A 14834-nucleotide genomic window follows, 5' to 3' on the forward strand; every position below is an offset into this window, starting at 1 on the left:
TCGAATTCTCACATACGATGGCATCACCTTTGATCTTCGATAGGGGTGACTACACCAGTTCTGATCGCCGGTAGCGATACCATATATAACCATATATCTTTTACACTCACTTTATCACATTCACATACTTTGCTTTGAGTAAATCTTGGTGGTGCACCCAACACACGTGATTTTAAGGTTGAGCATTTTAGCCTGTAACAAACTACCTTAACACATTTCCAGTTCGGTTTATTTCGTCGACCCTTCGTTTAGGATGTACGACATTCGCCTCAATTCTGGTAAGCTCTAGATATACATTAGATACACTTGCTTCGTGAAGTGTTGGCTACTTAATATACAACATCCATGATAACTAAACACTGCCTTTTTGCAAGTCCCCAAATTCGAAGGCGTATAGCTCACCCAAGTTATATTTAGTGCAACAACCCCCCCCCCCCCGGTCGCACATGTTAAATCCATCAGGCAATGCCATACAGATGTATGACACACTCGTATTTCAACTTTTGTGAGCATCTCTTGGGCTTAGCATAACTTGTCACAACATTCTTCATTATCAAGCTTCTATTAACTCAACTTGTGTTTCTACTTAAGAGCAAGACATTTTTAGTTTAACACAATTAACACAAACTCTATTACCTCAAACACTCATTCATGCATAACACTCACATAACGGTAATTCGGGGAATTACGGAATTACACATGGGTTGTACTCGAACGTTGATGAACAATTAGAACACTATTCCTGAACAAATAAAGAAATATAACTTATGTGAATTTATATGTTATCTGACTTTATATGCTATATGACTTATATATTATTTAGTGAACTTTCGTGAAACTGTATTTAACTACGTGTTTAGTGAATTATCGACAAACTCATAATTGGAGCCTAGAGTATAATATAGCCTAAATTTCGAGGACGAAATTTCGGTAACATGGGGAGGATGTGACACCCGAGCAAAATCCGCAATAATCCTAATTTCCTCACTTCACTCCTCAGTTCTTACTTGTCAAATTTCGGGACGAAATTTCTTTCAAGTTGGGGATGATGTGACAACCCGAACTTTCAAAGTTAGTATCTTTCAGTTTTGTGATTCCGATCCCTCACTATTTCTTCGTTACACGTTCTTTATTTTAGTAAACGCTTGTGGCTTTGGTAAACTTGTTAAACGTAGAACACATTTAAGTAAGATTGCGTGGGTAGTGGGTTTTCCTATTGTGTCATATGGTTAAGTTGTCGGGATGGGCCGCACATGCATTTGGGCTACGTACACTTTGTGGAATGGGCCGAAATTCACATGTGTCGTTTAATTTTCCTCGGCCTAGCTTTCTTGGAGCCCAAATACAATATTGAAACTTAAAGTGGGATCGGCCCACTTGTTTGGATCTTACGTAATCCCTTTGCACCTCTCACAATTACAAAAGGGTAACAAACCCTCCTCTTTTCCTCACTTTTCCATCTTTGACGGTTGCCCCATCCCTGTCGAAACCCCACCCTCTCAACTCCAGGTTAGTGTATGCCTTGTTGTTCATGGATTAATTATTTGAATATATGATTCATTAATTGCTCATGTTGATCTACGTGCATGTGATATGCTTTGAGTAGCATGTGTGAAGTCTAAAAGTTGTCGGCTAAGTGGACATTATGGTCCAATAAAGATCATATGAATATAAATTAAAAACTGTTGTTTGATTGAGTAGAGGAATGGAACATGGTACGATAAATGAAGTTAGTGATTAATACCGAAGTTTGCTACGTGATTTATATACCATAATGGTCATCGTGAATCTAATCTTGTTGCCGTGATTCGATGATGCTAGCATAATATATTCATACATGGAAACAGTTATTTGATGGTAAGATAGATGGTGTATCATGATAGTATGAGGAATCTGTCAATGGGTGATTAAATAATGATTCATAACAAGAACTAACTCAAGATTTCAAGATCACTCGATGATGACTATGTGCTTAGAATAAACTGAATAATGATTAGAATGAGTATGGCAATTTATTGTTAGCTTGATTTGTGGAAAGTTGGCTGGGTAAATGGGAGGATGGTTATTATAATTGTTCTTTACAATATTAGTTGATAATTATGGTGGTATGTAGTGGTCAAACCTACTAATTTAGTGGTCCAATAACATTAAGAGGTAGTATCATATTGTCAGTCATCATGATATGAGTTACATGTAATTATTTGGGATAGTTATATGATTAGAGGGTTGGTCAAATCACAAGGTGATGGTTACTTTATTGTCGACCATGTGGGGGGTGTCAAATTGAATTTCATATTTTTTTGTCAAATTGAATTTCATATTTTTTTGTCAAATTGAATTTCATATTTTTTTTGTCAAATTGAATTTCATATGATAAAGGAATGTTACATGTGAAAACTTGGCTGTTTATGAGAGTGGGCGGCCATAACTTCCTATTGGTGGGTGTTGGGCGGCCAATGAAGGCCATTGGCTGATGGCTTGGCCCAACCGAATTATTGTGGGTGGCGGCCATGTGGTTTTGATCTAATCAAATGATATGTATATTTTTATAAGTAGGATGTCATTGCTTTTGATGATTTCGATGATATGAATGTTATGTTTGTTATTATGATGATTTTGTAATGATGCAACCTGCTGGGATACCCGAAATGTTGGCATGAAATACGAACTAGAAATGGTAGTTAGACCCGGTTTGCTTGGGCATTAAAGAATGGGTTGCGTATCGATTATAATGGGCATAAAATTCTCTCAGATGATACCGAGCCCAAGTATGATAGTAACTTAATTATTTTGCGTGTACTTATGTTGAAAGATAATGTGTTAAATGGGTGTAAACATGACCATGCTTATGAACCGAACAAGTGCTAGATGATAATTTATTGGTAGTGAATTGCTAGATTGACTGTATGACTTGAGCCACATGCTACATGACTAATAAATGAGTGATGTGTACACAAGGTGTATATGAACTGATTGTACATGAGATGCGTGAATTATGTACGTATGAAACTGATTATTGTTGGTAATTACATTAGGAACAAATTGACTAACTTGGAATACGTGCCTTAATCCTACCGAGCAATCTAAGGTGAGTTCATCTCTTGAGCATGCGTCCTGGTGGTTGGGACAGTCAGTGGGTATTCCTGGGAGGGATAAGTCTTTTGGGTAAAAACGGGAATGTTGGATAATATACTCTTCCTATCACCTTTAAAGTCCCTCCGTGTTGTTTGGTTACCGGGAAGGTAACATGGTATTAGTTAGTAGCGCTACTTAGGTTTGGCAACCTCACCCCGTACCTGGGAGGACGGGTGTTGAACTAATGACCTAGTCATGACCAATGCTTTGATAGGAGCATTGGAGAAAGGGCAAAATAATCAGAAGCCGTCTTGTATTGGGGTATTATCAACATTGTTTTCATCATTACTTTCGGAATTAAATTCAATGGATTAACTAAACACTTGGTAACCAACGTTTTGTAAAACTATGAACTCACCAGCGTTGTCTGATACACTTGTTGCATGCTCGCAGGTCGTTAGATTATATGGATTTGGAAACTTGCTGTCTGAAGTAGCTGGGGTGGTCATGGGTCGTGCTGGTTGGATACGAATGATGGGTTTATTGATTTCATACATTTAATTTAAAACAGTTAACTATGTTTTCTTTTATTTGCTTCCGCTGACATGTTGGTTTTCATTTAAACTTATTGACGGTACTTTTCAGTAATAATTGATGATTTTATTCAACACTGGTGATTGGTTCAATATGATTAGTGGCTCGTTATTGGTTTGTCACACGCCTGACAGGGACACTCCCTAGGTGGTATTTTGGGGGTGTGACAAAAATCTCATAATTTCATAAACATCTCGAATATCGTCAATTATCGACTTTTACGCTAATTAGGTCCTACTGATTTTATAAATGAATTTTAATATTTTAACAGTAAGTATAAGTCTTGAACCCAGACTTCCAATTTGGTCCTTAAAACATATGTGAAATGACAAAAATGCCCCTACGGTGCATAGTTTGGCCATAAAAGATAAACCTCACATATGTATGATATCTTACTGATATAACATGATAAAATAAATATTTTCATTGAATACCTAAGACCAGAACCTCAGTTTATGTCTAAATCTCTTTTATAAACTTTAAAATGACCAAAATACACTTACGGGACTTAAATTGGTCTTAAATTCATTTGGGGCATAATTGTTGATATCCTACTGATATCATATCATATTAAAAGCATATTAACTTGTGAAACTTGTATATGACTCATCCGGTTAGCCGTTATGCATATACGCGTTCGGTATGATTTATGTAGCTAGTTTGCATAAATTAACCGAAACAGGTCAAACCTTAGCATTTTTACTTCAAAATCCAGAATGTATTTAGTTTACCCATTTTATACAAGTTTTCATACTTGTTGGGTCTAAATTACATTAAAATCCGGTCACCGCTTAATCATGCGTTTTGTACCGTAAACCTTTCTTTAAACTAACTGGTCTAAGTTTATAACTTAAATAAAACCAGTTTGTAATCTAATAGGTTATTAAAACCTTCATTCCAGATTAGAAGCCCAGTAAAAGCTACCTACACTTTTTTGAGTAGGATATACGACTGAGAATACAAATTTTACATTTTAAGCTCAGGTAAATACTTTTAATTTATTTTCCCTTATACGGGCTTGGGATACGGTAAATTATTACCGCTTGGTCGGGTATTGAATATTTAATCGATTAGTGGTTAAATCATTGAGATAACCCGTTTTAATCTGTTTTGTTTGATACAAAGCATTTGGGGGTTAATATGACTGTGTCCTGGATACCTCGGCTCATTCATTTGAAATGGCCACGACTTAAGCACGGGGTGTAGGCATACACCTGACAGTTGCGTATGTAAAAAGGTATCTCACTCGTGAGGAAACTTCTTGTGGGCTTATACTAGTGGTACGTCTATTAATCTTGTCTCGGCTTCTAACCCGGGCCCTGAACGTACGACAAACATATAAATCTGTATACAAGATTATTTTATATAATTATCCCAAGTTATAAAAGAATATTTGTGCCTTGTGCATTTAAATCTATTTTCATAAATGTTTTCAAAAGAGTCAGTTAATTGTATTTACCAGTGAAAACTGACGTATTTTTCAAAAGACTAAGTGGCAGGTACCACGCGAAATTGGCTGGAAGCTCCTGGGCACTAATTAAAGAATCTTGCAAGTTCTTAGTGTTTAAAGTCTGTCGAACAATATTTTACTTTATGTTTTAGATCCGCCTGTGGATCCACTTACAACCGTTTGTATAATATTTTATTATACTTTGCATTTCGGTTTGTATTAATATTTTCTTCCAAGACTTCCGCTGTGCATTTAAACTGTGATTATTGACTATGATGATATCAACTACGTCATGATACTCCCCACCGGGTCCACCGGTAATACGTGGAAATATCAGGGTGTGACAGGTTGGTATCAGAGCCAACATTGAGTGAATTAAATACTATCCTTTGTGTTTAATCTCAATGACACAGTAACATATTCTTTAGACTTTCTGAGTTTAGACTTAACAATAGGAATTCTCTCATCCCTATTAAGTAAACATTGTTTTCGATTTTATGTGTTTGAATATGTCGCCAAGCAAAGAAGCCGTTGATGGAAATTCTCCGCATCCGAAGCCTAAGAGATGCCAAGCTTCGTACCACGCTTGGGTAAGCGTGCAACCAGTTGGAGGAAAGACCTTTATGGACCTATTTCCAAAAATCAAACCTATTTAAACTCTTAACCAGACTTCGGAGTCCATACCAGAAGGTCCCTGAGACTCCCATATTGAAGATGATACATGTGGATGCTATTAATCCCTATTTCCTACCTCCGAGTTTTGGAATTCCAGACTTGGACTATACCAGCCAAAACCCAATCCGTGATCCATGTCATTTCTTCAACCATTGAATCCTTGGATTCTATTTCTACAACGGATTCTGATTTGAAATGTTTACTTTATTCACTAAGATCTTCAGAGTCGCTACTGCGTACGATGAATAAAGAAGAAGAAACAATCATAATAAAGTAAAGAAGACATTAGAAAACCCTTCTTCCATCATATTTAAATTTTACCTTTAAGTCCCTCTATGGGCATTTGATTACTAAAGTCCTTTGTGGACATATTATTTCATCATAGTCCTTATGGACCTACGTCTCCTGATAAGACCCTGTATATACGAATGTTTATCATAGTCCCTTCGAGGACATTATATTTCAAAATAGTCCCTTCGTGGACATTATATTGCAATAAAATCCCTTAGTGGACGTCATATTTCTATATAGTTCTTTCGTGGACAACGTACTTCAAAATAGCCATTCACGGACTTTATACTCCATTATAGTCCTTACACGGACGTGTTATTTCAATAAAATCTTTTCGTAAACATGTGATTTCATTAAAGATCTTTTGTAGACATGTTACGTCATCAAAGTTCCCTGGTGAATATAATAATTCATCATAGTCCTCTCGAGGACATATCGTTTCACTATAATCCTAGTGTTGACATATCTTATAGTCCCTATATGGACTTATTTTTTCATTTCAGTTCCCACATGGACCAGTATCGCTTCAAAGTCCCTGTTAGCACCTATCTTTTCTGTATAGTCCTTGAGCGGACGTTGGTTTATTATAATTCCCTAATGAACATATTTTAAATTTAAGTCCTTGTGAGGGCATCTGTTCAGCAAAGTCCTTTGTGCGCATGCTGTACCAATATAGGCCTTTTTATGGACACAATATTTCATTAAAATCCCTTTGGGGATATGTTATTTCTAAATAGTCCTTCCGTGGACACGAGATTTCATTATAGTCCCTTAGTGGACATGATATTTCATTATAACCCCTTTGTAGACCTGATATTTCATTATAATCCCTTCATGGGCAAACTGTTTCAATATAGTCCCTATGTGGACTTATAGTCCTTATACGGACTTCTATTTTCCTTTTAGTCCTCCGTGGACAAATAAAATACTGAAAGTCCTGATAAAGGCACTATTGTAGATTTCTTAATGATTTATGGAAAGTTTTGAAAATTTTATATAGGTATTGATTTCGTCCTTTATCAAGCAATAGTATCAATTTTATTCGAACTTTATCAATCTGCTAAATATCTTCAAAAGATATTCTTAATGGTATAACCTAGCCAATATGTCAATATAGACATGCTATGATAGTAAAACCCTCTTAAGGAAAAATTAATCCTTGTTAACATCTATGAACATGTTAACACTCCTGGCAGTGTGACATGAGAAACCACACCAACCATCAAGGTATTTGGACTATGTCCAAGCCTTAAAGCCTATATGATCAAATTAGATCATGGAAAGTATCATCAATGTGATGATCAAAATATAAACATCCATTAGTGATGAAGTGCCTACGGGCTAAACTTGTTGTCCAATAAGACAACGACAGTTGTGGTCTATGACCCCCTGTCTAAAGATATTGGACTATGTCCAAGTATAATAGTCTATACGGTCAATGCGATCATGACTAATATCATCTAATACGATGATCACATTATTTAACATCCTTTAGTGATGTTTCGCCTATGGGCTATATACTATATGTCCACTAGTGACATTAACAATTGTGACCATTATGGTTCATTGTCCAAGGTGACGGGCAATGCACAAGCCTTATAGTCTACAAGATCGATAAGATCATGACTAATATCCTCAATTACGATAATTGTATATATACATATAAACATCCATTGCTGATGTCCATTGATTTGCCTATGTGGCAAAATAAATCGTCTTTCAAAACAATGACAGATGTAGTCTATGACTCTCTGCCCAAAGGTGAAGAACTATGTTCAAACCTTAAAGTCCCTGATCAAATAAGATTGCGGCTTATATTAATGTCCTCTATGACAGGCCTTTTTGTGCCATTTATTATATGTCCTTTACGACAAGGCGTTAGTGCCATATGACTATTAATGTCTTTCGTGACAAGTCTATGCGTCACATTATATGTCCTTTGTGACAAGCCTATGTACTACACTTTTATGTCCTTCATGACGGACTTATGTTCCATTTTTAAAAAGTCCTTGTGGCAAGCCTTCGAGCTATCTAAAATCGTCAATATGACAAAGACAGTTGTGACATTTTGATTCCCTGTCAAAAAGGAAATGGACTCGGTCCAAACCCTAAACGCCATTGATGGTCCTTTTGCGACCTAGGCTAAATATAATTGATATACATGCAACTGACATTCATTAGGAATGTTCATACCCTATTAGCCTATATGGTTTAATGATACCATGATTAATGTATGTTAGGTCATCAGGATGATGACTAGCTGTTGGAATGCAATTAAGTAATTGTTTCATTTGGTGTTTAGGACCAAGTCTCGAGTATGGCAAACTCAGATAAGACAACTAACAGTTGTGATGATATAGATGCGACAAATTCAAACGATGCAACAAATGTGAACCTCAATATTAATGGAGTTAATCTCCAAGCTGTGATTGACACAGCTGTTAGAAAGGCTATGAGGAAGGTCATGAAAAAGTTCAAAGAGCCGAATGCTACTTGCTCTAAATCACATTCCTCTGCTCATGAGAAGAACTTTGTTCATACTTCGAATGCGAATAATAAACCAAATAAGATGATATATAGCAGGGAGCCCCGTTCCTCTAAAGGATGTACTTAAAAGTACTTTGTCTCCTGTAAGTCAAGAGACTTTAATGGCGAAAAAGGGGCCATTGATTGCATGAAATTGTTGGATGAAATAGAAACCATTAGGTGTATCAGCGGTTATGCTGGAAAGGACATTGTGAGGTATGTATCACAGTCATTCAATGGCAATGCCCTTAATTGGTGAGGACATTAATGAAGTCCACAGGAAAGATACTCTCATACAATAAGGATGGTCCAAGTTCACGGACCTTATTAGAAAAACCTATTGTCCGCAACACGAAATGGAAAAGGTGGAAATCAGAATTTTCTGACTATCACCATAAAAGATCTAGACTGTCGACAGTATGTTACAGACTTTAATTCATTATCTGAGATAGTGCCCTATTCGGTTAACTCAGAATCTAAGCATAATGCACTATATATTGGTGGTTTAACACCAGAAGTTAGAGGGCATATTAAGGCTTCAAAACCTGTTTCTTATAAATCCACTATGGATCTACCTCAGCCACTCTCATTAGATGGGTTAGGAAGTAAATCGGACAAAGCTGAGACTGCCGGAAAAAGGAGAAAGGGAGAAGGATAACTCCCAAAAATCTAAAAAGCCAGTATACAAGACCTGCAACAAAAGGCACTAGGACAGTGACTAACAGACTGAAGGTCAAAACTATATGGAATCTATAGTTCCCTGAATGTAGAAACATAAGAATGCAGTATGTTTCGGCTGTGGCGTTAAGGGCCACATCAGAATTAACGCCCTAAAACTGTCAAGGATGGTATAGCTAAGTATAGAGAAACTAAGAATGGAGGCGCTTAAACCCTCCTGATGAATGACAGAGGCAGTTCATATCAATAATGACACCAGGTACATCCCTTATCGTGTATCAATTGCTAAGAATTCTGTTTTTCCATACATCATAAGCTTAGCAAACTTTTAGAATATTTCCCATAAGAACTCCAGATATTGAGTATAAGGTAAAACTTACCGACGAAAATTATAGGATCCATTTCTTCTATTCTTGTCGGAAAATCTTCGTTCAAAAATCTAAGGTATTCTTTCTTCAGATGGAGCACGACAATATATGTTATTTTATTTTGTTATCTCATTGATTTCTATCAAATGCGAATGCTAGACTATGCTTGATAAAAGCGCCATATGAGGATTGGCATATCCTAGTGCGTCCCATAGATTACTTCCATGCCTGATCAGTATGGAGGTTTAATGCATGGAACCACTGAGATATCCCAATGGTCATATTGTACTAAAGTCAGCTAATGGTATTCAAAGAAGATATCCAGAATAGAAATGTCCAAATAAGTGTCACTACTTAAGGCATCCTGTGTATTCATAAAGAAAAATGTGTCATTTATATGGCACGGATAACGATAGATGAACTGAAGTCGGAGATTTGGAATATCTCTGTCATCTCTGTGTATCTCGATTGTCTTCTCCATAGAACTACCTTTTACCTCATGAGAGGCAAGTAGAGTTAAGGTTAACATCCCACTTAGGGCTACATTTATTGTAAAAACTCTATATCGGTTAGTACCAACAATAATGGAAAGATTGAAACCCTAAATAAATGAGTTTCAAGATAAAGCTTCATAAAGCCTAATTCATAATTCTAAGAGCTCCGGCATTATTATTTCAGAAAGACAGTTCATTGTGCTTATGCATTGATTACCGCAACCTTATTTAGGCAACAATTAAGAATCGCCATCAGCTGCCCAGGATCGTCGATTTGTTCGACTAACCATGAGGATGGCTATTCTTTAAAGATTGGATTAAGCAGTAGTTGGAATGACTATCTCACCTTGAATAAGCTTTCCTATAATTAATAGTTGGTATATAAGCATCAAGGATGCTCCTTTGGAGACCTTGTATATATGGAATGTCAAACATCCGTTTGTTGGACAAAAGCTTGGAAATTCCAATTATTAAAGACCTGAAGTTACCCTGGAGTTAACGGATAATATTATACGAATCTATGATCATCTGAAAGCTATCAGTAACCGGCAGGAAATCAATATTAATGAGGGTCGCAAACCTCTTAAGTTCTCAATGAGGAACAAGATTCAACAGAAAGTACCACCCTAGAAGGGTGTGCTGAATTTTAATTTAACGGGCTAGTTAAGCTCTGAATATATTGGATCATTCGAGAAAATCGAATATGTCAATACCGGTAGCCTATAAACTGAAAGTTACCTAAGGAGCTTGATGGTAATCATAATGTGTTTTCACATTGGTGATTTCAGGATATGTCAAGCTAATAAGTCGATAGCATTACCACATTGATGTGTAGACTAACGAAAAACTTATGGGTTGTTAAGAAACCAGAGTCGAATACGGATCGACAAGTTAAGAAGCTCCAAAAGAAAATGTGCACCTATTATAAAGGTCAACGGGGGTGCCCGTAGAGGCCCCAGATATGCTAGAGAGGTTAAGACCATTATACGACAGGAAGTACTTCCATCTTTTGAGCAAATCTCTAGGTCGAGATTTCTTTTAAGGGGGTGAGGATGTAACACCTCATAAAAATCACGTCCAATGATGTGTTGACACGTATACTAAACTCTAATGAAGTCAAATGTTGATTATTAGGGACTAATTTTGCGAAAAATCAAAAACTTTGAATGTTGAGGGACTAAAAGTGACAACATGCCAAACTTGTGCCTCTGATTGACCACACACGATGAATATATTCTTAAACGAGTAAATATTCGGATGCAAGAAGCCGTTTTTGAAAGTAAACGAAAGTTTACAAGAGTAAGGGGTTAAACGTGTCAACATGTTAATTCTTACCTCTGAGTGACCTTTTAATGAACCCGGGGCTTCGTAATGTCCAATTATACTCTCAAGAATTAGTGATAGTAAATTCACAAGGTTTCGATATCGTTATGTATCAATTTCGCAAACTTTCAAAAAGAAGGGTTAAAAGTGTCAACATGTTAATTCTTACCTCTGAGTGACCTTTTAACAAACTCGAAGCTTCGTAATGTTCTATTATACTTTCGTAAATACCCAATATGGATAACATAGGGCTTTAACGCAATAAAATGATAATGCGCGCAAGTTGTGCATTAAAGGGGCCAAAAGCGTCAAACTCTAAAACTACACCTTTGAGCGAGCATTTAAGCTAACTGTAGTAAACTGAAGTGTCGTAATATCCCATCATACTATTGGGAATGCTTATTATTGATCTTGAAGGGCTTTTATGCCATTTCGTGTTAAAACGCACAAGTTCGCAAATTAAAGTGTTAAAAGCGTCAACAAGCAGAAACTAGTGTTTTCGGTTATCGTTTAACGAAACTAGACTTAACAGAGCTTGGTTATACTCCCTAAATCATTTACAAACTAACTACAAGGGCCCATTGTGCCTAAAATGAAAGTTATAAAGCTTATAAAGGTGCAGGGACTAAAAGTGACAAGTTTAAAACTTGTTTGCTGAGATATGGGTTGGTAGCGCGACGCCACAGCCTACCCCTTTTCCTGTGGCGCGACGCGACGGGAGGTTTTGGATAGAAACTTACCTACAGCTGCAAGTTCTTCTTCAGTGGCGGACCCAGGATTTTATTTCAATGGGGTCCATTTTCGGGTCGGTCCTCGTTCGGGTCGAGTTAAAGTGAGGTTTGAACTAGATTTTTTTAAAAAATAAGAAAAATGGGCTTATCAAGAATTGAACCTATGACCTCTTGGTGGAAAAGAGGGAGACTTACCACTACACCAGCTTTCTTTTTATTTCTATGGTGTCCACCTAATTGTATTTATGGGGTCCATATACAATTTAATATACCGAATCTACTATTTTTTTTTTAAAAGATTGGGGTCCGGGGACCCTGGTGGCACCAATGTGGGTCCGCCCCTGTTCTTCTTCCTTGTTCACCACACTTATGTTCCAAACCATTTTCCATTGAACCTATGGATTATTAGCTGGTATTAACATCTGGTATTACACATGTTATCATCTCAAGATCCCCTCATACACATGGCAAGGTCTTGTTGAATTCAAAAATCTATAAATAGGCTTCAATTCTCATTGAACACTTGCATCATTCGTTGTATTCTTCCTCTCCTTCTCACATTAGGAGCTCCTGAACTAATAGGAGCAAACCATTGAGCTTACTTCAGTCAATAGGAGCATTTGTAAGTGTTCTTTCGTGACTAGTTTATTTTATTTGGCTTTTAAAGCCGAAAAGTCAAGCGTATACGATAAACTCTTTGACTTTTAGCTAGACCATAAACGGTCAAGCCATTATTCGCAACGAATATGGCTATGTGATTGTAATTAGGTAGGTGTTAAACCCTCAAAAGGGCACCTCCTAATTATTACGATCAGTGTTGTAAAAGTCGCTAGGCGGTCCCTAGTCGGCCGACTGGGGAGTTGGGGGTAATCGGAGTACTCGGAGAGTACTCGGGGAGTACGCGGACATGCTAAATATAAAGAAAATGAATTGTTATATATTATTTATATGTTAAAATAAGCACAATTCATGTCAACTGAGTATAATTTAAAACGAAACATGTTTAAAGTTCAAATATTCTGAATACAAGTCCGACTAGTCTGAGTACAAGGCCGAGTAGTCCGAGTACAAGGCCGAGTAGGCCGATTTTGACGGAGTTTGACCGATTAAAAGTCAACAAACCACGTTGACCGCCTAGACCGACTAGGCCGACTACGTCCGACTAGGCGCCGACTAGGCACCGAGTACTCCCGAGTAATCCCGAGGCCGACTAATTGAGACTGCCTAGGAGGAAGTCGCCTCGGAGGGGGTCCGAGGACCGAGTACTCGGCCGAGTAATCCGAATTTTGCAACACTGATTACGATTATTTAGTTAATTGCCAGGTCAAAGTAATTAAAATAAAAGTCAAACGGGTCAGTTTTTAAATAAAATTCATAACTGATAATATAAAAGCTATAAAATCAGTTTTGTCACTTTAATAACTTGATAAATATTAATTGAACATGTCTAGGCATGTTCAACCCGACAATTCTTAGTTTAGGCTCGGTTCGCAACCGAAAGTCGCAAAAGTAGACTTTTGGTTTGACTTTCAATCCTGATCCGAATTAGCTTAGTATCTTTATGCCTTAGAGTTCCTTTGTGACTATATTATATGTTAGTATAACCCTCCGAGGTTATACTTCATGGTCCCATAGAAATCATAGTTCATTGCATGTTGGGTCTAAATTACATTCCAATCCGGTCACCGCTTAATCTTGCGTTTTGTACTGTAAACCTTTCTTTAAACTAACCGGTCTAAGTTTATAACTTAAATAAAACCCATTAGTAATCTAATAGGTTATTAAAACCTTCGTTCCAGATTAGGAGCCCAGTAAAAGCTACCTACACTTGTTTGAGTAGGATATACGGTTGAGAATACAAATTTTACATTTTAAGCTCAGGTAAATACTATTAAGTTATTTTCCCTTATACAGGCTTGGGATACGGTAAATTATTACCGCTTGGTCGGGTATTGAATATTTAATCGATTAGTGGTTAAATCATTGAGATAACCCGTTTTAATCTGTTTTGTTTGATACAAAGCATTTGGGGGTTAATATGTCCGTGTCCTGGATATCCTCGGCTCATTCATTTGAAATGGCCACGACTTAAGCACGGGGTGTAGGCATACACCTGAAAGTTGCGTATGTAAAACAGTATCTCACTCGTGAGGAAACTTGTTGTGGGCTTATACTAGTGGTGTGTCTATTCATCTTGTCTCGGCTTCTAACCCGGGCCCTGAACGTACGACAAACATATAAATCTGTATACAAGATTATTTTATATAATTGTCCCAAGTTATAAAAGAATTTTTGTGCCTTGTGCATTTAAATCAGTTTTCATAAATGTTTTCAAAAGAGTCAGTTAATTGTATTTACTAGTGAAAACTGATGTATTTTTCAAAAAGACTAAGTGGCAGGCACTACGCGAAATTGGCGGGAAGCTCCTGGGCACTAATTAAAGAATCTTGCAAGTTCTTAGTGTTTAAAGTCTATCGAACAATATTTTACTTTATGTTTTGGATCCGCCTGTGGATCCACTTACAACCGTTTGTATAATATTTTATTATACTTTGTATTTCGGTTTGTATTAATATTTTCTTCCAAGACTTCCGCTGTGCATTTAAACTGTGATTATTGACTATGATGA

Source organism: Helianthus annuus, chromosome 13 (assembly GCF_002127325.2).
Source record: "Helianthus annuus cultivar XRQ/B chromosome 13, HanXRQr2.0-SUNRISE, whole genome shotgun sequence".
NCBI classification, from domain to species: domain Eukaryota; kingdom Viridiplantae; phylum Streptophyta; class Magnoliopsida; order Asterales; family Asteraceae; genus Helianthus; species Helianthus annuus.